Genomic DNA, 10,039 nt, shown 5'->3' with positions numbered 1-10,039 from the left:
TAGAAAAAAAAACAGCTTGTTAAGCAAAACAATGCAGTTAAAAACCAAGCTCACTGTAAGAAATGCCACGTGGGCCAGTGGGGACGGCCATGCCGAAAGCGCTCAGTGCTCCTGAAGCTGGGTGGCAGGTGTTTTCACACACAAAGGCCTTCCTTGCTCGGGCCATGGGATAAGCCTTTGAGTGGAGACCTAGCAAGGAGCTTTGAAGTCTGCGTTGGGGGTGGAAGGTGGCAATCCCATTAGACAGCTCTCCCTGGTGTGAATTTATGAAGCCCCATGCAGACTGTGACTTTTAAAATAATCACTTAGTTGGTTTTAGCACATATCGCAGGTTTCATTACAGGCTGCCCCTTAACGAGCATTGTAACCTGGAGGAAAGAATCCAAATTCTTTAGTCACCACCTAACTCCACATTCATTACCTTGTTGCCCAGGGTGGAGTCCAAAAGCAGCAACTATGTTTATTTCTCCATAGAAAACAAACGTTCACCAAGGCACGTCTGTTCTATTACTTTTTTATTCTTAACTAGACCGTTAATATAATTGTTGGTTGCATTGATTTCAACTTCCCCACACGATGCAATCAGCTTTCTGCCGTATTTCAATCACACTAACCAAGAGAGACATCAGACGTTCAAAATAGACTCTGGACCAAAACTGAGGGCAGGGGAGAGGTGAGCGGGCCAGGCACAGCTCTGCTGAAGCACTGGTTTGACATGTCGAGTTGAAGTGTTTCTACTCAAAACACCTGTCTCCCTGCCAAGGTGAAGGCTAGATGGTAAAAAAGAAAGTTCCCTTTTTTCTGATAAACTAGGCTCTCTCCATAGGAAGTACCCTGAAGGCCCCCAGCTCCGACTCCGAGAGCAGAGCCCAGACTCTCCTACTTTGAACGGACATGAGCTCTATGCCTCTTGGGGTTTCTCTGCCTGCCCAGTCACCCTGGATAACGTGCTTGCCCTAGATTGTCTCCTAGGCCAAGTCCTTTCCAAGTTCTTGGCCCTTTGTCCTAAGGTTGGATCTCTTCCTCTCTCTTCCCTTGCTCCGAGCTGTGTCTCTGGATACACACCCTGCAAATTACGCTTCCTGAGCTCGGCTGGCATCTGGCTGTGTTCAGCAAATGGGAAGCCCAGACAGGGGACCGGAGAGCAGGAAGACGGGAGAACAAGGAGATTTCTCCTCCTTCAGCAGCCGCAGCAGCAACGGCGTGTCCTCCACAGTTAACTGAAAGAAAAAGCCTGAGTCCTGGTCTCCTCCTGGATTGCCAAAGGGTCTTCTCCTTAGACATGTAAATACACAAATATTCGCATTTTTTAGTAACCCTTTAAAGATTTAACTGCCGGAATTTAACACCAGTAAAAACAAATGTAGCAATATGAAATTGCAACTCACTGAGGGCATTACGATTCAGAAAGTGAAGAAATGCGGGGCCAGCTCCAGCCGCAGCGCACCTGTCCCCGAGTCCGGCCGCAGCGCACCTGTCCCCAAATGTCCACCTCTAAGGCAGTGTTCTTCAACACGCACCACGCGCATCCTCAGCTGGGCATTTCCAGAGGGAGCGAGTCTCTGAGAGACAGGTCTAGCGCTAAGCTTTCAACAAGTCGCAGGCTATACTTCCGAACACAAAGAAATGAGAATGACTTCACATCTCAGCAGAGCCAAAAGCAGTAGACAAATAAGCAACGATGAGATTTGTTTTTTTTTCTTCCCTCTTTCCGGACACTCACTCCTGCCTCCCATCGTACCGTCCTGGAAACAGGAAGAAGGTGTGTATCTTGGTACAAGCATCAACTATGCACAGGTCCACTTTAATAGGGGAAAGGACAGGGAGTGAGATAAATAAATATGATGCGATGTCTCCAAAAGAGGAACATTACACTGGGAACATCCATACACGGTTCAAAATTGCATCCATATTTAGTTATTACTTAGAAATCATCAAGGAAATAAATGCTTTCTTTTTTTTTTTTCTAGGACTTCTTTTAAGAGAGGTTAGGGAAAGCTTTCAGTTATATTTTCTGTCACCTTCCGCAATTTTAAATTGGATGAAATAGTGGGAGACTTTGTTTTTATGGCTTTCTCCTTTCAACTATTGTAACAAACAGCTACCTATGCTTAGCATGCTTAAAGGCTGGATGGGACCATCTCTATATTATGGCCCAAACAAAATTGGCTTCTGGAACAAGTGTGGCTGTTTTGAACTCGATCCACTTGAGTCGGAGATGAGGTTGACAGAGGGAGGACCAACTGTGTATAAAGCTCCTTTAGGGAATATCCTGCTAATGTGATCTACATTTCAAAGTGGAAACCAAATATTCACTGCCACTGGAGTCTTGATATTTCTGGGATTATCAAAAGTACTTTCCTCTGACACAGGAGATATCATAACTTGACTTGGGGTTGAATTCAAATGCTGCCACAAAATAGCTGTGCATGACACTTCATCTTTTTTTCATCTTTAAGATGAAGTCCTGAAATTTCAGGACACTTCCAACTTCAAAACGTTCATTCCATGCAACAGAAAGGCAACACGTTGATGACTCCTGTCCCGAATCATATTCTATCTTGTACCTTTCTATCAGTCGGTAAAACTGCAGATGCTGACTTAGACAACAAGCTTTATATCATTGACTACCAAACAATGTCAGGTTGAACTTTGTACGAAGGGGTAGGTTGGTAAACACCTGGCCAGTGCGGTGAAGTGTGGCTGGTGTTGGAGGGAAAGGAAGAGGAGATGACAGTCACATTAGGAAGCTGCTCTGCCCTGAGATGAGCTCAGTGATTCACAAAACGCCATCGCCAAACCTGGCACCTACTGCCAGTCCCCAGTGACTCCCCGGGTAATAAAGAAATTCCAGGGCTCTTAAGAGTCATCGTCTGTTTGAGGGGTAGCTCTAATGTGCCTAGATCTAAACAGAACCACTTAAAATGCCGACAGAATAGAGAAACCTGTAGTGGAATCCCCTGACTTCCCAGCTTTCTAGGGCCTGCTCTGAAGATTCTGGTCCTGGTCCCCACCTACAGCTAAGAATAGATTTCAGAGGCCGAGGCAGGTGGATCACGAGGTCATGAGATCGAGACCATCCTGGCTAACACCGTGAAACCTCGTCTCTACTGAAAATACAAAAAATTAGCTGGCTTGGTGGCGGGCACCTGTAGTCCCAGCTACTCGGGAGGCTGAGGCAGGAGAATGGCGTGAACCCAGGAGGCGGAGCTTGCAGTGAGCCCAGATCTCGCCACTGCACTCAAGACTGGGAGAGAGAGCAAGACTCCAACTCAAAAAAAGAATAGATGTCAGGTGGGCACAGGATCCAAACTGTGGACTAAAGTTGCCATTAGAAGCTTGCTCTGAAATTGCTTTACAATCCTGTACTCTTTCTATCCACCAATTTTGACACCAATGGAATATGAAACTTTACGTTTAAACTCAGTATCACCCTTTCATGTGAATTCAGAAATTCCAAGTTGGTGATCATTTTTATGTGACGTTAGCAACAATTAAACTAACGTCTCTTTGCCTGGACTTCTTTTCCAGAAAGTGTCCTATGTGGTGGAGGGTGGAGGAGTGAAAGGGGGCTAGGAAGAGAGTGTCTAATTTAGTCTTGAAATAATACAGTGGCTTCAATACTGTTGTGTACAGGGATCTTTACTGTTTTACATATTATTTCACGTGTACATGGGCTCAATTACTTTTGAAACAAATTAGCCAAAAAAGACAACTGATGCTTAAGCCTATCACTTAGCTAAATACATGTAAGAATAGCTGTATTTCAATAGGCATGAAGACAAGAATAAGGATGAGATCATGTCCTTGGGTGAAGCAAATTTTGGCTTAGTTCTCTATTGAATATTTTATCAGAGGAATCAAAAAGTTGAGAAGATTCTGTTCTGCCATGTAAACTAAAAGCCACCCAGTAGATGAGAAATTGAAAACCACAAAGCTTGGGGAAAAAAATGAATGCTTTAGAGCACAAGTTTTTCCATTAAATTATGCCAATAAACTTAGGACCTTGAAAGTTACTATGCTTAAATATATTTCAAAAGCAAGAAAATGCTCTTTTCAAAGTAGGGACTAGAAATTGAATGTATAGAGTAGCAAGATTTTTTAATTCCACTAGCATAAATAAACCAATTTATTACTTCCTATTAATTCAATATCAATCTGTTTGAATTGAATGTACATTTATTAATATAGAAGATACCTTTGCAAATTACTCAAAATAAAAACAAGCCTAGGTATATGACTATCTCTATATTTTCTAAGCTTTCCAGATGCATACTTGTTTTCCTACTGGTTGTGTGAGAATACCAAACATTAATTGAGGGTTGTTATATCAAAAAGAGTAAGAACAACTCCTGAGATTTGAAAGCCATGGGAAGTTGCTGAGCTCAAGTATTCATCTCATACTAGTCAAAGTTAGGGATAGTAGAAGAGGAGGGGTTGGGTTAAAGTGTAGGACCCCATTTTGCTGCAATGATTGGAAGCTCCTAATTAACAGGAAGTATGGAGGGGAATAAAGTGAACTTATCATGGGGACCCTGGTGTTCCCTGTAGTGCTTTCTCCTCCTCTCTACTGGACACTCTTTTTCTTCTTTGTCTTTTTCCATTCAATAAAAGCAAGCCATTTATATGATTCAATAGACTGTGGATTGAGAATCAGAATTTTGGAGTTGTTAGTAATTAACAAAGTAATTATCCAAGCATTTAATTTCACTGGACATGATAGCAGTTGAAATGATGATTTCTTGTTATTTCTTGATTCTACATTTAAAATACATTATTGTCCCATTTTATTTCAAGGAGGAATAAAATAGGAGAGAGAAATATAAAGCAAAGGGAAATGAAGAAAGAAGCTTAAAATGAAATGTGAGACATAATCCCAGGATTATCTTCAGAAAAATTCTTAAATCTTAGTTTGGTTGTGTACAGGTTAATCTATGTAGGCCCTCCTTCTGGGATTTTCTTATCTGTAATAGAAATATTGATTCCACTATGACCTCTGTCTCTCTTGGCTGTTAGAACTCCAGATTCCAATAATGCAGGAAAAGGCACAAAGTGAACATCTTTGTCAAGAGCCATGGATACAGCAACCGCTCACTATATGGTGAAGGGAATACCCTTCTCTGTAGCTAAAAGATGACTCAATTTCTAAGTTGTTATTTCCACCCAAATATCACATTCTTCCAACTTTCCATCATCATCCACTCCTACCCCAGTGCAACTTATGCAAATGTCAGCACCCTACACCACCCCTTTCCTACACCAACCCTTTCCTACACCAAACCTTTCCTACACCAACCCTTTCCTACACCTCCCCTTTCCTACACCAACCCCTTCGTACACCAAATCTTTCCTACATCAACCCTTTCCTACACCACCCCTTTCCTACAACACCTCTTTCCTACACCAAACCTTTCCTACACCACGCCTTTCCTACACCAAACTTTTCCTATACCACCCCTTCCCTACACCACCCCTTTCCTACACCAACCCTTGCCTACACCAACACTTTCCTGCAACACCCTTTCCTACAACATCCCTTTCCTACACCACCCCTTTCCTACACCACCCTTTCCTACACCACCCCTTTCCTATACCACCCTTTCCTACACCACCCCTTTCCTGCACCAACCCTTTCCTACACCAACCCTCTCTTCCTGCCTGCTCATCATTCCCTCTTACATGTGTGTGGTCTCATTCACCCTGTGCTCCACTCCCTATCCCTATCCCTTACATGATCTAACTTACATACCAGGACTCCTTCTCTTTCACATGCCCCAATCCTTCCACCATCCCCACCCAAATCACCTCCCTCAATAAATACACAGAAGTTGGCCAGGCATGGCAGCTCACCCATGTAATCCCAGCACATTGGGAGGCAGAGGCAGGCAGATCACTTGAGGTCAGGAGCTCAAGACCAGCCTGGCCAACACGGTGAAACCCTGTCTCTACTAAAAATACAAAAATAAGCTGGGCATGGTGGTGTGTGCCTGTAATCCCAGCTACTCGGGAGGCTGACATGAGAATCGTTTGAACCCAGGAGGTGGAGGTTGCAGTGAGCCGAGATTGCGCCACTTCACTTCAGCCTGGACAACAGAGCAAGAATCCATCTCAAAAAAATAAATTAAATAAATAAACAAATACACAGAAGTTATGCAGACAGCTGCACTATCATGAACAGATAACACATTAACTGACATTTTAGTAAGGACAAACCGGGAGTGAGTGTTCAGTGGCTGGAGCAAAGGAAGTCATGGAAATAAGTCAGTAGAAACGTTCCAGTTTTGGAAACATGGCATCATGTATGAGATGGGATTTCCAAGACTAGGAATCAGATTTAGTTTTCTTAGGCATGCTGGGACTAAGCATCCTTTCATAAGCATCCTTTCATAACACCAGTGTTTGTGGTATTGGGAATCCCAGTGACCTCACATTGCAATCCTTCATTACCATCATGTGCAAAGCAGCTTTGAAGATGTCTCTGTTCTGAATTGCATTGTCTTCACAGAAAAGTGTGGGGAACATCCCACTTCTGAGGCTGCAGGACACACAGAATGAACTTTCCTCTGCCATTCCCTGTACGGTGCCATTGGTTGCTTTAAACACATTTTTATTAGAATTGAAACTTTAAACATAGCCTTGCCAGTAGCTTCAAAAAGACACCAGCTAATCTACAAGCATATATGGCCCACCATTTTCTCAAATAGCAATGAGAGTAAAATAGATAGGGTAATATGGTTTATCATTGCCTCAAGCAATGTGCAGAATTGTTAATAGTAGTAACTCCTCTCCCAGAAGGAAAAGAAAAATTTAAAATACGTGAAGCAGCCTTAACAACAACAACAAAAAAGCTAACAATGTATTTGTGTTTGAACACCTGCTAAATTCTTTCCCACTATTGCAGCCGGAAGCAATGCCACGCACAGCCAGATAATGTGGGCAGAGAGCGCAGAGTCCAGGCACTGTTTAAATGCTGAGATAAGGGAACGTGAGTGCTTCTTTGCTTCAAATGTCCTAAATCAGCTTATTTTTAATTAGCAACAATCATCATACACACACACATTGACATTGAAGCTTCCATAATAGTGTTCTTACATTTTCAATCTGGTTAATTGAATGAGAAAACAAATTCTCCTACTAGATATGTGCTCCAAAGTGAAATTTATGTTTTCTGTGGGATGAGGAATGCTTTCAAATGGAACATTTCTTGATTAAAGAGCCTGGACCATACAATTCATGTTGTGGGGAGGAAATGTGGCTTCAGAACATAATGAGAACTGGTTCCATCTGCAGCTTTTCCCATTCTCATTACGATCTTCACTATGAGAACAGATTCATATTATGGCATTTTCAACTCCTATTGTCAGCTTCTGACAAAATATGAGGTATTAGGACAGTAACTGGGGTGATGCCCAGTAAGTTCTGGCCACAAATCCTACACCAATATTACGGTATGCTTCTGGAAAGAGAAAGTACTTGGACCTATTGGCAAATCCCACCAGTCACAGAGCGATAAACAGGGAAGACTGGAATACCAGCCAATCAGATCAACAGATAGGATTTTAAAACACCAAGAGCGTATCACTTTGCATCTTGGAAAACAGTGACTATTTAAATTCTGATCTTGTATTCTCTAACAAATGAGAACAATGAATGTCGCACCCCAGGACATGCTCAGGACCAAAGCACAGTTCAAATTCTGGAAGGACATCACCATGATCCTAAAGTGGGAGGAAAAGCCTCCTCCCCAGTCCTCAGCACTGGACGTAGACAACAGCACACTGGAGTAGGTAGAAGGCAGCAAAATAGCTACTGAAGAGCCACACATGTTTTGGAAAGCAGGTGTATAGTTTGCAACAGTTTTCTTTCCAGAGATACGATTTCTTTTTTCTATCAGAGTTTACAAATTTCAGACCCAATGTTGACTTCACTTGTTATTAGCTTCTGTGTGCCTTTTCCTCATTCATAAAGTGAAGATAACAGTACCTGCCTCGCATACCTAACAGAATCTTGGCAAGCATTAAATGAGATGGTATATATGCAAGCACTTCGATAAGTACAAAGTGTCTTTACAAACATGACACAGTCATTTAAAAATCATCCTTAAGTTAGGCACACACTGCAAAGTGAGGCCTTATTTGAGGATGTTGTTATAAAATTCATAACTGAGGCCTCCAATTTCAAGGCAAAGTGGTGACAGAAACCTGTGGTGTACAAAATCCCATCAAGGCAAGGGACAGGTATGGGACAGAAGGCTTCATGCACCCCTTCGGGCATGTCCTCTGCAAGCCTCCGGAGCAGGCCCAGAAGTCCTTCTTATGTGCTCTGTGATTTTTCCTTCCAACCGCTTCCCTGACATGGTTGAAAGATGTGCACACCAAGGAAGATAATGCAAATGCTACAATGTAGTCACTTTGCAAATGCTGCAATGTTGTCACTTGCCACGTCAGCCAGCACTGGCTCTGGGAAAATGAAAAAGCCTCTGACACATTGAAACTTAGCAGCAACATTCTAATTGGGTTGAGGACAATATTCTTAATCCTCCCTAGAAAGATCAAATTAAATCAGCAGCAGGCTCTGCCCGACACAGCTCTGTGTCACTGACTGTTCCGAGGAAAAACCTAGAGAAGTCTGCAGCTCTTGACTTTGTAACTCGTGTCTTTCTATAGATATTCAGTGAGCAGTGATAAGACATCCCTGCATAAGGATTAGCTCAAGACAGGGAAACGCTGTTAGAGGAGAGAGGTGGAGAACAGACACACATTTTGCCTGCCATTTAATTCAGCTAAAAGCCATCAAATTTCATGGCTAAACTTCAAACATGACTCAGTCGGAGCTTTGATTTTCCTTCCCTTTTCAGCAAGGCAACACATCTGTATATTTCAGCCCAAGCAGCTATGTATTTTAGTGAGTGTATAGTAAAAGCAGATTCTATTAATCATTAATAATTCAGAAATTAGGGCTGCATCCATTAAAAGTTCTACTTAATGGCAGTTAAAACTCGAGAGCAGTGGTTTGCAAACTTGACTGTGCATAAGAAACATCTGGAAAGCATAAAAAAAAGCAGATTCTAGAGGCCCACCTGCAGAGTCTCATTGAGTAGATCTGGAATGAAATCCCAGAAATTGCGTTTTTTAACAAGCACCCCAGGTGAAATGCATCCCACAGTCTCTCTATCTTAATGCGATTTTTATAATCCAAATTGCATTTAAATCATTTGAAGAAAATGGAAGTAGGGAGACAATCCAAAATGCGTCTTGACAGTTTTGTAGATAGTCTTTCTCTGGCTTTTAGAGATTTTAAATCAAAATTTTATGGCATATCAAGCCATAATATGAATACTTTTTTTTGAACCAAACAAATCAAAGAAAAGATGTGTCCCCAGAAAATTATTCAGCTCCCCCAAAGCAAGCATCTTTTTAAGTGGGCTATTTCAAGGAGCTGAGTTTCATATGCTCGTGTTAACAATCTTAGCCACATTATTTAATTTAAGCATAAAGTTTTAAGTTTTTGCATTCAGAATGGAAGTATAAAAGTCGTGCAACCAACTCAAGATGCTCACATATCCATGGCATATTCAATCAACAGTGAAATATGACTTCAACTGTTCTGCAATATGAACCCCAATATTTGCCATCATAGTACCTACATTTTTTTTATATTAAAAGTCCGAGACCCTAACTACTAACTTTACGTAATGGTAACATTAAGTGCAGCAAATCTAGCTAGACCAATGGTATATAACCCTAGTCTGTATAGTAATTGCTCTTTTCAAATCAACTTCTTCTTGGTCTTGGGAGGAAATATTACATTGTCTTCAGCAACTTAGAAATCCATGAGGTATTGTTTTGTTTTGTTTTGTTTTGTTTTTTGTACTTGAAATTGGGTTTTACTTTCTACAGTTTTTAATTTTTTTCTTTCTGCTTTTTCACTAGGCTTCATAGATCTCCCTTGCACATGTGCAATTTTGCTTGAGCCAGAAATTTGCATAGTTCGTTCTTTGAATTTGGGTCTCATGCTTTCTGAGGTTGGCTTGTTGCCA

This window comes from Gorilla gorilla, chromosome 12, assembly GCF_029281585.2.
Source record: "Gorilla gorilla gorilla isolate KB3781 chromosome 12, NHGRI_mGorGor1-v2.1_pri, whole genome shotgun sequence".
NCBI classification, from domain to species: domain Eukaryota; kingdom Metazoa; phylum Chordata; class Mammalia; order Primates; family Hominidae; genus Gorilla; species Gorilla gorilla.
This window is presented reverse-complemented; position numbering follows the sequence as displayed.